We start from the raw sequence: 15838 nt of genomic DNA on the forward strand, positions 1-15838 counted from the left end.
TATTTGACGTCCCCGAATTTTTCCGTGGGAAAGTTGAAGGATTCTTGCTATCGTGATCCACCGACAACGGCTGACAAAATGCGTCAGCACATTGTCAATGCATGTGCGAAAATTACGAAAAGCGAACTACTCGCTGTTGAGAGGAATGTCGTTACACGTATTGCCAAATGCATTGAGGTTGACGGACATTATTTTGACAATTTATCTAATTAATGTGGTATTTACAGGTTAGTACTCTCTAACAGCATGCGTTCTCAAAAATGATAAGTTCACAAAGGTACATGTATCACACTGGGACAATGGAAAGAAAATGTTCAAACGTACCTACGTTCTCTATTTTAATTTAAAAAACCTACCTGTTACCAACTGTTCGTCTAAAATTGTGAGCCACATGTTTGTGACTACTACAGCGCCATCTATCACAAAGCGAAAACAGTGGTCCAGCTAAATCATTCATATTTATTTACGTACTGGACGAATATGTAATAAAAATGGGGGTCCCTATTTAAAAAAAGCGCAGTTGATATCCGTTTGACCTATGGCAGCGCCATCTAGAGGGCCAACCATAGCGCCATCTGGTTTCCACCTTCAAGCTAGACAAGTTTCGGACTTTGTACTTTCTTCGTTTGGCGCTTATTTCGTCAGATATTTGGAAGGATCACGATTAATGGACCACCCTGTATATACAGGGTGTGTCAAAAAGATTCATCAAATTTGTCACGCCTATACTCTGAATCTAATAAACATATACAACGAATTTTATTTCTTGTTGAACGGGAAACTCAAAAGGTTTTTTTTTCATATCTTTTCATAGGTATTCAATGTGCCCCCCCCCTCCCCGGCCCCCCCGCACCCACCCCCTTGAGATACACAGCATTTTGTATTTCAATGCGGCATTGAAATTGTTTTGACATTGCGGCGTTGATTTCTTGAGTTACAGCTTCCACAACTGCTGTTACGCAATGTCTCAGCTCATGTAATGTTGTTGGTAACGGAGGCACATAAACGGAGTCTTTTATAAAACCCCGCACAAGAAATAATCACATACAGTCAGGTTCGGTGACCCTGGAGGCCAGTAATGCAAGGCTGAATCATTTGCTCCAGTGCGACCGATCCATCGTTCAGTAATCCTTTGATTTAAAAATTCCGACACTTCCAGATGCAAGTGTGGCGGTGCCGTATCCCGTTGGTGAATGAAGTCGTTCGAATCAGTCTCCAACTGTGGGAAAAGAAAGTTCTCAAACATTTCGAGATATGTGCTTTCTGCAACAATGTTCTCGAGAAAGAAAAATGGATCATACGCCTTATCTCAAATAACATAATAGTTTCGACTTTTTTAAAAATCGGATAGTTCTTTTTGATGTACCATGTAAAACTCGAGAGTTTACTCTTTCCATTAATACTTTGTTGACGCACATATCCCAGATCACGAAATGATTATGATTCCTTTTTTAAATCGGATGATTCCTTTTGATACACCCTGCATACCTGGTGTTTGTCTTACCTAGAGACAACTAAATATATCGAAAACGACGGATCGTAGGAAAAAAATAATGTTTGAGGTGAAAAGTTAATATTAGTTAGAGGAACATCTGTCTGTACTACAACTGGCGACCTGCTAACCATTTGCCCTTCGTGGGAGGGGCAAACTTTGTATTTTCAAGTTGAAACCCCGCATTGTTATTGCGTATTCGGGTTCGACGCCAAAAATTGGGCGTTCTAATCGACAAATATCAAGCGTGCTTATTTTTTGCAATTAAAACCCCACTCATCTGACTCCACATTTCATTTTTGCAGTGAACGTAAACATAAGTTTTCTGGCGTTGATACTAATGTTCAAACGCTATTTAAGTGTTGCAAAAGTCATTTTACAGTGCAAGTACAATGGTCACACATTGAAATTTCTGGGAAATAAGCAACTTGTGTGGTAACTTATTTCTTTGTCCCCTATGGGGATGATTGTGGTGGACCACCAAACCATTGGAATGCTCGATGTCTGTGGCCGTCCTCGAACGCCGCCATCAAGGTGACTGATTTCTGTGTGTGTTTCCATCCAACCGCCGTAGTTCTCGCACTTACCGCTGCGCCGCTACCGGCGGGATACAAACCACAATCATTGTAATAAGCTAAATTGTTCATCAAGTGATTGTGGGAGGCCCACCTTTCATGGACATTCTCCGAAATGAATCACGCCAGTGGTGAGAGACAAGGGGATTCGCCGATATCAAGGATCCCGACGGGAAGAGAAAACTGTTACATCCGTGTCATTGGCTCTGGATCACACTAACCTTTGTTTCTAACCAGACATTGAAACGGCAGACCGTAGTTTCCTGTGCAACGAAATTTGCAACACTAAAGTATATTGCGAACGTAAATATCAACCGTTAGAATGCAAAAATTTACATTTATGTTCAATACCTCTTCGTTAGTCATGTGTTATAATCACCTTATCTTCACTAATGTTTTACAGCACCACATTTCAAAACGTTCTATTCTCTTCTTGTCTAGATGTTTATCACCCATGTTTCACTTTCATACATGGCTACACCCTATAAAAATACTCTTTGAAGAGGCTTCCTAACTCTTAAATCTATATCAGATGTTAAGAAATTTCCATTCTTTAGAATGCTTTCCTTGCCATTACCAGCCTACATCTTATATCTTCTCTACTTCGACCATCAGTTTACTGAGAGACAACTAGTCAATAAAAACAATCTGAAAATTCAGCCATATGTATAGTAGCCTACTTTTAATTTCTTATTTTTCATTTAATTGTAGGTATTTGTTCTATGTTTCTTCTGTTGCTGCTTTCCACATCATAACGTTGATCGATAATTTGTTCTGTGGAACTAACTAAGTGATTAACTATGCACCCAGCTATTGCAAAAGTTAATTACAATTTTACAAGATTGGACGTCAGCTATGCGTGCATTGGGACGTTTGTGGTCTTATAACTACAACTCAAGAGGTACTGAACTAAGGGTGGTAAGGGGGGGGGGGTGTAGGATGTCAAACGGGCCGGCTTGGAGAGGCACCACAGGACATTTTAATTTCCACTATCTATACTTTCACAAATAAACTCATAAAACTTTGTCAGAATGACTAGGAACGATTCAGGAATCACACTCATAGCAGTAGAACTTCAAAAACCTAACAAAATAATTTTTTTTGCATGGGAAATTTCATCATTTTTCCTCCTACTATTGGTTGCACTTGTTGCTATAGGTACACTTTTCTTCACAAGTAAGAGAAATTCTCCAATGAATTTTGCACAACATACAAACCACGCTTACAGGTGTATGAAACTGTAGAATTCTCCAAATCTGTTAGAAACTGTGGTAAAAATAGATATAATTAACTATGAAAATTTGAGTTTTTTTGGAACATGAAGTTTATAATGTAGCAGCTCATTCATTTTTTCATAAATTCAATAAGTTCTAGAGTTTCATACATCTGTAGGTATGGTTTGTATTTTGTGCGAAATACATCGAGAATTCTCTCTCACTTATGAAGAAAAGTGTACCTTTAGCAACAAATACAGCCAATAGTAAGTGGAAAAATGAAATTTCAAGTGCAAAAAAATTATTTTGCTACGCTTTTGAACTTTCACTGCTCTGAGTGTGAATCCTGAATCCCTCCTGGTCATTCTGACAAAGTTTTATGAATTTATTTGTAAAAATACAGACAGTGGAAATTAAAATGTCCTGTGCTGCCTCTTCTGCTCCAAGTCGGCCCGTTTGCCGTCCTATTCCACTTTAACTTTCTTTAATCACTGACCAGCGGCGGCGTGTAGTTTGCAGTCTAGCACTGCCGTTTTCATTCGAGTACGTCGTATTGGCTCTCTTCACAAGAACCAATAAGCAGTCGCGGAAATGAATTCCGCGTGTGCTCGCTAGAAGCAGACGTTCAGCAACCTCATCTCCAACGAAAGTACGGAGGAACGAGCAATAACAAAGAAGAGGACACTTCGATTCGGTTCTCCAATTTAAAAAGTAGCGATTACATACGTTGGGAACAGTGCGATGGAAGGGAACAAAGGCACGACATACCGCCGGAAATTAATTCTTTGATTTCAGTAGGATATAGTGCAGTCAACAGTTCGATACGGTTCGGACTGTTCGCATCCGCAATTGCTTTCCCGAAACTGGGACTGCGTATTGACGCCACTAACAAACTTATTTTCTTCTACATATTTATGTGTAATGGCAACTCAGAAAAAATAGCCTCAAGGTTGTGATGACGTCCTCTGCGCTAGATGAAGTAGAAATATAACATGGCCATACGTGTTACATAGTAACTTTTTGCAAATTACACTTTGAATATGACTCCCGTGGAAGAATACCTAGGACAATACTTCATCTATGTGGAAGATCTTCATTTATACAGAGTGTTCCGGAACGATTCACTCAGATTAATACTGGAGGTGGATAACAACGAAAGAAATACAATGAAGCGCCAAAGAAACTCGAGCAGACATGCGTATTAAAATGCATAATACGGCACTGTGGTCGACAAGGCCTATATAAGACTAAAAGTGTCTGGCGTAGTTATTAGACCGGTTACTGCTACTACAATGTCAGGTTGTCAAGATTTAAGTGAGTTTGAACGTGGTGGTACAGTCGGCGCACGAGCGATGGGACACAGTATCTCCGAGGTAGCTATGGAGTAGGGATTTTCCCGTACGACAACTTCAGTAGTGTGCCGTGAAAATCAGGAATACGATAAAACATCAAATCTCCAACATCGCTATGGCCGGGAAAAGGTCCTGCAAGAACGAGACCAACGGAGACTGAAGAGAATCTTTCAACGTGGCTGCAGTGCAACCCTTCCGCAAATTGCCGCGGATTTCAATGGAAATGGAAATTCCGTGTGGCTAGAGCCTCTCGTCGGGTACCCCGTTTGCCCGGTGCAAGTCTATATAGTTGACGCAACTGCAGCTACTTGCGTGTCGATGGGAATGTAATGATGATGATAAGGACAACACAATACCCAGTCCCTGAGTGGAGAAAATATCCGACCCATGCGGGAATCAAACCCGGGCTGTTAGGAATGAGATTCCGTCGAGCTGACCACTCATCTACCAGGGGCGGACGCAGATTTCAATGCTAGGACATCAACAAGTGTCAGCATGCGAACCATTCAACGAAACATCTTCGATATGGGCCTTCAGAGCCGAAGGCCCTCTTGTGTACCCTTGATGACGGCACGACACAAAGCCTTACACCTGACGTGTGCCCGTCAACACCGACATTCTACTGTTTGAAAATATGTTGACTGGTCGGAAGAGTCTCGTTTCAAATTGTATTGAGCGGACGGACGTGTACGGGTATGGAGACAACCTCATGAATCCATGGACCCTGCATGTCAGCAGGGGACTGTTCACGCTGGTGGAGGCTCTGTAATCGTGTGGAGCGTGTGCAGTTTGAGTGATACGGGACCCCTGATACGTCTAGATACGATTCTGACCAGTGACACGTACGTAAACATTCTGTCTGATCACTTGCATCCATTCATGTAGATTGTGCATTTCGACGGCCTTGGTCAATTCCAGCAGGACAATGCGAGGTTCCACACTCCAGAATTGCTACAGAGCGGCGCAAGGAACACTCTTCCGAGTTTAAACACTTCCGATGGCTACCAAACTCCCCAGATATCAACATTATTGAGCATATCTGGGATGCCCTGCAACGTGTTGTTTAGAAGAGATCTCCACCCCCTCGTATCCTTATGGATTAATGGTCACCCGTGCAGGATTCATGGTGTTAGATCCCTCCAGCGCTAGTTCAGACATGAGTCGAGACCATGCCACGTCGTGTTGTGGCACTTCTGCGTTCTCGCGGGGCCCTACATGATATTAGGCAGGTGTACCAGTTTCTTTATCTCTTGGGCGTATATTTCTGCAAGAAACATATCGTCTCTGAAGTCAGTTTCTAATGTTAGCGAACATTTTGTTAGTGGTGTTGACGTATGCTATTGTGTCGGTGTCTCTGATTGGTAATGTGAAACTTAAAACTGCTCTATGTACGGATGGTTGGCTGTACATCTGAGTGTCGATCATGTGAAACCCAGCTCGCACTGTTCGTCCACGAGACACAGAGGGCAATAGACACGGGTTCCCTGGCAGATGCCGTGTTTCTTGATTTCCGCAAGGCATTCGATACAGTACCCCACAGTCGTTTAATGAACAAAGTGAGAGCATATGGCCTATCAGACCAATTGTGTGATTAGATTGAAGAGTTCCTAGATAACAGAACGCAGCAAGACTTTCTCAATGAAGAGAAGTCTTCCGAAGTAAGAGTGATTTCAAGTTTGCCGCCGGGGAGTGTCATAGGACCTTTGATATTCACAAGATACATAAATGACCTTGTGGATAACATCGGTAGTTTACTGAAGCATTTTGCGGATGATGATGTAGTATATCGAGAGTTGTAGTAATGGAAAATTGTACTGAAATGCAGCAGGATCTGGAACGAATTGACGCATGGTGCAGGGAATGGCAACTGAATCTCAATGTAGACAAGTGAAATATGCTGCGAATACATAGGAAGAAAGATCCTTTATTATTTAGCTACAATATAGCAGGTCAGCAATCGGAAGCAGTTAATTCCATAAATTATGTGGGAGGAGGCATTAGGAGGGATTTAAAATTGAATGACCCAATAAAATAAATCGTCGGTAAAGCGGATGCCAGACTGAGAATCATTGGAAAAATCCTAAGGAAATGCAATCCGAAAACAAAGGAAGTAGGATACTGTACACTTGTTCGGCCGTTTCTTGAATACTGCTCACTGGTGTGGGATTCGCACTAGATAGATTTGATAGAAGAGATAGAGAAGATCCAACGGAGAGCAGCGCGCTTCGTTACATGACCATTTAGGAATCGCGAAACCGTTACGGAGATGATAGATAAACTCCAGTGGAAGACTCTGCAAGAGATACGTTCAGTGGCTCCGTACCGGCTTTTGTTGAAGTTTCGAGAACATACCTTCACCGAGGAGTCAAGCAGTACATTACTCCATCCTACGCATATCTCGCGAAGAGACCATGAAGACAAACTCAGAGATATTAGAGCCCACACAAAGGCATACCGACAATCTTTTTTTCCACGAACAGTACGAGACTGGAATAGAAGGGAGAAGCGATGGAGATACTCAAGGTACCCTCCGCTATACACCGACTGGTGGCTTGCGGAGTATGGATGTAGATGTAAATGGCTCTGAGCACTAGATGTAGATGTAGATGTGGATGTCAGACAAAGAACGTACGTCCAATACGATAGGGTGTCAGCCCATTTCAGTATTGATGTGAGGAACTGTCTGAGAACAACCTTGGGGTATTGTCGGATCGGCCGAGGTGCCTTTGTCTCCTGGGCAGCCAGGTCACCTGTCTTCACGAGTCTGGATTTCTTCCTCTGGGACCAAATGAAGCAATTGTTGCACAAAACCGTTGTGACAGCAGAAGAGGACTTCGTCGCTAGAACTGCCGCCGCTGCTGGTAGCATTACGGCCGTGACAGGACTCTTCCAACGCACACGGCCGTCAGTGTTGCGACGATTTTCCGTATGCATACAGGCCAGTGGTCACGCGTTCGAGCCGTTTCTTTGAATGCCGCTGTTCTTATTAACATGTTAAACTACCTAAATCCCTTCTCTGTAAATCAGTTCTTGGACCATAATCTGTCTTCGTGGACTTTACGTACCTTACCTAAATTTTTGAGTTCTATATTCTCTGCCTCGTGTATTAATGTATTAATTTGAACGGATACTTTTCGAACACCCCGAATAGGAGGGTTTACACTATGTCGGCGGCTGAATAAGTAAGATACAAGTTTTACGCGCTGATACGTAATTTTTGTGTGTTGACTGCTACTGTGCAGTAGTATATAGTAGATTTAAATGAGGCAGTGCCCAGGTCATTGCTTAAGGAAATAAGGCACCAAGAGTATTAGGTGAGTTGTCTTCTTTGGGAAGCTAAATAACTGATGACGGTCAAAATAAAGAGGATATAAAATGAAGTCTGGCTGCAGCAGGGAGGTATTTCTGATAAGAGAAATTTGTTAGCCCTTAATATTGAGTTAAGCTTTAATAACTCTTTTCTGAAGCTATTTTCCTGGATTGTATACTTCTACGGATGTGAATCGCGGATGATATCCAGTTCAGACTGGATAAGCATAGAACAAAAGAATGTTGAAAATTTGAGGGATAGATTGAAAGTCTAATGATTAAGTATGTAATCGAACTGGAGAATGGAATAAATTTAGGGCATCACCTGACGATCTCGGCTTACACTATCTCTTTTAAACGAATTAATGTAAAGAAACTACAAGCGGTAGAAGCAACTTTGCCACCTGTTGAATGTAACATAATTGAAAGTATTAAATGCGAGATAGAGAATCTTGCTTACAGTTCTTTGCGTAATAAAAATTGGAAAACAGTGAGTGCTTGTAGTTAGCGTAGTAATTTCTTCTTCTCGCAAGTAACATAGTGAACGGCATAAGATTCCCTACTTTACTTTGAATGAGGTAGCGGTTGTACAGCTTGCTGGTGAAACCATTTGTCTGCTCGTCTGTGAAGCTGCAACTTTTCGGTGAAAGTTGAAAACTCGTGTAAAGTCATTACTCCGTCTTTATACAGCGATCGGAAATCGTCCATGTCCTATTACAGCGTAGTTATTGAAAACTGGATGACAGTACATTTCACTAATCCATTCAGAAAAGATTAACAGTCTTCTTCCAAATAAAACTGACCGTGTCTGCAGGTTCATGCTATCAACCCAGTCTGCATTAATCCGGACGATCTACAGGGCCTTAACATCTTGTAATAAGCAATCCAGGTTTGGATAAAAATAACGACTAGCACGTCACTTTTCCATATAAATCATTTTGTATTTTTCAGACAACACTTGCCCTACCTGAATTAGAACAAATTTTGGTAATACTAAAACTCTTTTGAGATCAAAATTTCCTCAATGGTGGCTTACAGCAATGCTTTCATTTTTCAGAGACTCCCTCTGTAATGTATTTGTTCAAATCCCCGATGACTCGCACAGAAGTCTCCCGCGAATTCCGGCATGCTGTTAACATTAGTTATTCACAGAATAATACTGTGCGTCTAAGAGCACTAAGCGTACTCACAGGCGTTTGTCTCCGATATGCTTACATGGATATGGTGTCTGTTCTTTCGGATATGTCCGAAAGAACAGACACCATATCCATATGAGTATATAGTTCTGGCAATACCGGCCATGACCTACCTCTTCTGTACGGATGCACACAAATTACTCGAACTCTTACGGGTCTTGGTAAGAATGTCTTTAACGAGTAATAAGTGTGTTGGGTTGGGACACCCCGAATGTAGTGTGTGGACATATAAGGTGAGAATGTGGGTCTCGCGGGAAGTGTGCGCGAGATAGTCCTTGCAGTCACACTCTCCTTTGTTCCCTCAGTGGCTCAGATGGATAGAGCGTCTGCCATGTAAGTAACAGATCCCGGGTTCGAATCCCGAAAGGAGCTCACATTTTCATCGGTCCTCGTTGGTATATATCAACGACCGTCAGCAGCTGAAGGTAGTAATATATAATTCCAATTTCTCGTAGATCGTTAGCTATGAGGAAACGAAGAAAAATAGGTATGAAAATAAGATGTTAAAGTTTTAATGAAAATTTTGAATTTCGTTGACGTTGTTCGTGTAACTAAAGCTTAGCAGAGTCTAATTTTATACTATAGTTTGATATGAACCATCCAGAAACGCGGCGCAATCGTCATTTAGGGATGGAGGAAAATGCGGAATGGAAAAATTTGTAGATGAATACCAAGGGATGGATACAGTAACCAGGTTCAAATGGGTGTTTATACTCATTTCGGGATGAAGAGGGTTGCAGAGAGCTGACTAGCATTGAGAGCTACATTGTCCAGTCAAATTAACGTTACCACCTGTCAGAAGTCTGAAAAGGCACCTTACGCAGTGCTGACGGGCAGGAAGGAAGTCATACTTCTGCAAGGTTTGTCGGTGGAGGTCCCATGGCAGGAACAGCCCAGTCGAGCTGTTACGTCATGGCCATTTGTGTCGAATATTCTGAGCTCGCTAACTCACTTTCCTTGACGTACGACCATGAAATCTGGCAACTTTCTTTTTATTATGATGAAAACCTGGACCTGGGTTGTCAATAAATTCGTTGTACCGGGTTTTCGTGGCGTGCGACTCACGTTTCAACTCAGAGTCTCCTCTTACGTGTAATGGCATTCTGATTTGAGGCGTTTTCTAGACAGCTAGAGTAAATCTTCGTGAAGAGTGATTGATTAATTTTTGGAAATCTGTTGGCAAAGGTTGTGGAGAGCAGCCTTTCGACATATTTGGGTTGGACAGATGTTCTATGGTATCGGGAACTAGCATGCGGGTGTAAATATGACTGTGCCACTAATGGTTCTCATACCTACATTCACATAAACGTCTACTTTCTTCACATGAGCGCTGCGGAGACAAACTGATGCGCAATATTCTACTGCAGAGTACAGCAAACCAAGGGTTACTCCGCGAATGACTGATGTATTTGAACCTGCTAGGTTACTCACCAGGTTCACTCGCGTTTGTACCCTCTTAGCTGGTAAGGTGTTTATCATATGCCAGAGTTCTGTTTAATGCGACTCCTAGGTATTTTGATTTATAGCTGTATTTGTCTACGCTAAGAGGGCTGAACCGTGGGTGATCTTCGCTGATGCTAGGCGATTAGACAGGTGCAAAAGATATGCACTGTCGAGTCATTTTAAGGTGAACACCAGTCAGAACCCTGTGAACCGCTGCGAGACGTGCAGGAAGAAAGCCAGTGAGATTCTGGAAGGTACCGACAGGGACGTAGAGCCGGGCCGACTCCATCGCCGTGGAGAGGTGCGCTACATTTCTCGTTGGAGGTCCATGCCGCGAACAGACCGATCAAGGTGGTCCCACAGAGTCGACTGTGCTTAAATCTGGGGAGTTTCGTGGCCGGAGAAGTGCGCTAAATTCATCTGGATCCTCTTCGAACCACGCATGAACATTGCTAGCTGTGTGGCATGGTGCATTGTCCTGCTGGTAGATGCCATCGTCTCGAAGTATTGTAAAATAAACTGCGTGTAGCGGTCGACATGGTCCCCAAAGCTAGGTGCATATTTGTGTATATCCATTGTGCCTTCCAGAATAACGAGATCACCCAGGAAGTGCATTCCAACTTCGACCCTTTCAAGGATAGATGCAGGGAGTTTGCTTTCAGACGTTTCACCTCGTATACACCACGACGATCTGTTTGATGGAGCATGAAATATAATATGAAAATGTCACTTGTCGCAATTGAATAGACGTCCAGTTGTGGTACTGGCGTGCAAGTTCCAGTCTCGTCGCCGATGAACACCAATCAGCATGGATGCCTGAACCAAGCTCCTGCTGCGGACGTCCGTATGTAGCAACGATCGTGGAACAGTCGCTGAGGAGACAATGTTGGCAGCTCCTTCGTTCATCTCGGCGATCAGTGGCTTAACAGCTACGTTTCTATTCGCTCTTACACGTCTGCGCAGCCGTCGATCTTCACTGTCATCTATGGTTCTTGATGCACCAAAATTACGTCGGCGCCGTTTCTGGATAACTCCATTTTGCCATGCACGGTGTACTTTACCCACAGCCGCCCACTAACCGTCCATAATCTTAGCCGCTTCTGGAATATATCCACACCTTGTTTGAAAGACAATGATCGTGCCCTTTTGGACTTCAGACAACTCTCTCCGTTTCCGGATTATGACAACGACTGCACTGCTTTCCGCGTCCTTCCGATGTGCATTACGCAAACACTCCCGCTAGTGCTACGATTTGTCTTCTGTGAGTGATATTTGCACGCTAAAAAAATGGCTCTAAGCACTATGGGACTTAACATCTGAGGTCATCAGTCCCCTAGAACTCAGAACTACTTAAACCTAACTAAACTAAGGACATCATACGCTTTTATGTCCGAGACAGGATTCGAACCTGCGACCATGGCGGTCGCGCGGTTCCAGACTGTAGCGCCTAGAACCGTCACACCGGCCGGCAATTGCACGCTAACGTCGAACTTAGGTAATGGTCACATTAATGTGCCTGGATCGTGTACTTCTGTTTTAATAACGAGTCTGACGGAGTTGAAATATCTGTATTAGCACAATTTCGTAAGACAAATATTTACTAGATCACCATCGTCGCATTCAGACATGTACTGGGCGTGGAATTTCTAATATTTAATCGGCTACCTGCACCCAATTCACTAAATTGTTAGCTGTGCCAACCTTCCGTTTCTGAAAACTTCAATAATACTATAATTTGAGCTCAGGTGAAACAGTCATCAGCGCGGCCTAATACACATAGTCCCAGAAACACGCAATGGATAATTGACTGAACTGTCTATTTGCGTACGTAAACATGAATATGATTATAAAAAGTTAAAATTTCAATGAGACTGCAATTGTGTGCAGCAAATGATGGCCACCACATTGAACATCTATTGGCCTGATATGTCGGGACACACTCTATTCCACTCCGTAATTGAAAACGGAAACCACGTGCGTACGTGTACCTCACCCCTCATGGTAATGTACATGTGCGTCAGTGAAAAAGATCAATAAAAAGGTGTCAGCATGTGGACGTAATGTGCTGTTCCAGCAGTCTCTTCTGTACCTAAGGTCCATCACCGTTCCCTTTGGATCCCTACGTAATTCGGTGCTCTCCGATACACACGATCGAACAGCGGAGGAGTGCTACTCAAGCGTCAACTTTAGGTTACAATATCTCCGGATGTAATTAACATTTTGCAATGCAACAAACGGCACTGATTACGTATTTGTTCATATGTTCAGATGTGCTAACAAAACTAACGGGGTTCCATTTAAAGAAACGTAGGTTTGTGTTAAAAAACATACTTCCGTTCATTTTTGTATGGTTTGTATTAACCAATTACACTAGCCCCTCTCCTCACGTTCGGTCTGTGGAATCGATTCGTCAATATTTGATGTGATTTACGAAATATATCCAGCGGTAATGTTAGGTGACTCACCCTGTACATTCATGCCCGTCTCTTCAAGTAGTGCACAACGTGCGACTCTACATGACTCCTGCTTAATCATAAATTTTTTAATAGCTTCAGCACTGAAGATCAGCTTCACATGGTCGTTAATGAAGAGTGATAGTATGCGCCGATTACAAAATTTCTCTTTCAGGTATATTGGAATATCTATATAAAAGTCTGTACGCCTTACCAAAATGCCTTTAATTTTTGTTCTGCAGTCCATACAGCAGTCATTAACACTCTAAAAGAGATCAGTACTATTGGGAACATGTTTACTGATTTAGAAAATAGCCAAGTATGTGCCTGAGTTCTGAGACAAATTTCGTAGTCTCCTCGGGCGAAGACACATACATAGATAAAAACAGTAGTATCTATTACTGTCGAAAAAAAGAATATGTAGCTGAAGCATTACTAGTTAAAATTGTGACACAAGATTTCAGTCTACCATAGTAATGTCAACAAAAGGTAGAAACCAAACGATTTACTACGTTGAATGGGTGACATTCAATCGAATGTAGAGACATTTATTTAGATATCTACTATAACAGTTGTCTCGTTGACTTATTATTTCTACGAAAACGAAGCTGATGGCCAAGGGTAACTTGCTATATGACTTAATTCTACGATTAGCTTTGATACCATTATCAGCTGGTCAGTTGAATCATACAGACAAAATACAGGATGAAGCGAAATTCGCTCACTCGGGCTTCGCAGTGTGACTCGTCACATGCCAGCGATATAAAAATCTCTGTTGCAGAATTTAGTCTGGCGAGTATATCTGGCAGAAAAAGGACGTTAAAGAGTGGCAATCTGGCAACACTATAACAACACGTATAGTAACTACATCTGTTAGGACAGTTCAATCACTCTGCACAGTTGACGCAGTGGAGAGAGTTTTGGGTTACCATGCAGGAGACCGAGGGTTTTGTGCTTGGATTGCTAATTTCATTCTGATATTTCAAACTGTAATATACACCGTTTCTTATGTCACATGTACCCAAAATTTACATCATTTTGTAACGCTTAACACAACAAATACGAGGTTAGACGAATAAGAAATAGACAGTTGAAACAATTAATACGACCATGGTGATAACACATACAAATAGTAACCGAGTTGGGACATTATTTGCAAAGCACGTTCCTACTGCTACTGGTAACGTAAGACCCTAACGAAATGTAATGGAGCTGAACGAGGCAAGAATAGTTGGCAAGAATAGTTGGTACTAATCTATGTGAGCATTAGAGGAGGGTACAAAGGAAACAGGTTTCGCTTCTAGCAGAGGAAGTGGTGTGAATAAATTCGAGCGCATGAGGCGGAAAGGGCATCTTATAAGTTGACCAGTGTTCCATTACTCCGATTGTCGTATGTAAGTTCAAATGTTTTCTATAGGACCCGCAGCAATCGCCGTTGACCATTAAGATTTCAGTTGCTTGAATCCAGAATTGAACCGTCGACCTCCAGCTTGCTAACCCAAAACTATATCCACTGCACCAACTGTGCAGCGCAACTATGCTCTCTTGACAGCGCTACTTACTATACACGTGGTTACCGTGATTCCAGGTTGCCACTATTTAACGTCCTATTTCTGCCGGATGTATTCGCAGGACGAAATTTTGTGACAGACATTTTTTTATCGCTGGCTTGTGGGGACTTAAGCTGCGAATCCCGGGTGCGCGAATTTCGCTTCACCCTGTATAGCGAACCCCTGACATTGTGTGCACACAGTTGCGCGTGATTGATTCATCATTTAATTAAAAAAGGCACAGCCTTTGAGTTTTGTTTTAATACCAAAGAAATGTTATTTATCTTTCGTCATTTTAAGTATAGGTACTTCTTTGACCGATCTGGAGTCCTGTTAATTGCTGAACTTGAAAGGTTATTGACAATTATGTGTCACCATTGAGGGGCATTGACGTCAGGGAAATTGCAAAACAGAGCAGCAGAGATGCTAGCAAACACGCAGGGGTACATCCCTATTCTGAAGTTCTTTGCGTTTGAATTATTTGTTTGTCTGTCCGAATGTTAAGTTTTTCTCATGATGTACCTTGTCCGTTCGTTCAAAATATACGGCCATTTATGTCTCATACTTTGACACTCACATACTGACTCATCAAAAGCTATAGGGTATTTTCCGTTGACGTAGCATCATGAAATTAGGCAAGAAGAAAAGTTTCACACTAGAAATGAAGGAAACAATCTTAAGCGTATTATTTTGTAATTGTAACACATGAGAAAAGAATATTTTTTGTTTGTGATCTGTTATCTGATATCCTGTCTATACGTCTTTGGAGATCCCTTTTTTCTCAGGAACGGACAGACGTATCAGTTTGACATTTATGTCACATACAAAGCTATATGGTCGCTAGGCGGTGTAAAATATTTAAGCTTTTAAGTCATTAGAACTTACTTTGCAATCGTCATCCTGCAATTGCAATTACAGAGTGATATTACTTCATGCGAACTTAAAATGTAAGCTGAAGTTGTAGTAACTAATAAAAGTATTTAATTAAATATTGTCTTCCTTCATATGGAAGCTGGAGTCTCCTGCTAGTTTTGTTTTGTATATCGGGGATAGTTTCAGATTCCTGGGATGGCTTAACTATCTATATACGTTACTACTTTAGGATTAAAGGGGACCACTCACCGAAAATCAGAAGTGTTGAGTTGTCGATAGGCACACTCAAAAGGAAAAAAAAAGTTGCTAACTTTTGTAGCTGACCTTCGACGAGCTAGAGGAAAATACACAACCACACACACCCCCACACCCTAGATGGTG

General features: G+C 42.1%; 1 protein-coding gene across 1 annotated transcript in view; it reads left to right on the plus strand.

Annotated features, from left to right (window-relative positions):
• The window catches only part of LOC126480957 (zwei Ig domain protein zig-8-like), a 416626-nt gene that overhangs the window by 210749 nt on the left and 190039 nt on the right, over positions 1–15838 (plus strand). The gene's annotated exons all lie outside the window — the stretch shown is intronic.

This window comes from Schistocerca serialis, chromosome 5, assembly GCF_023864345.2.
Source record: "Schistocerca serialis cubense isolate TAMUIC-IGC-003099 chromosome 5, iqSchSeri2.2, whole genome shotgun sequence".
NCBI lineage: Eukaryota > Metazoa > Arthropoda > Insecta > Orthoptera > Acrididae > Schistocerca > Schistocerca serialis.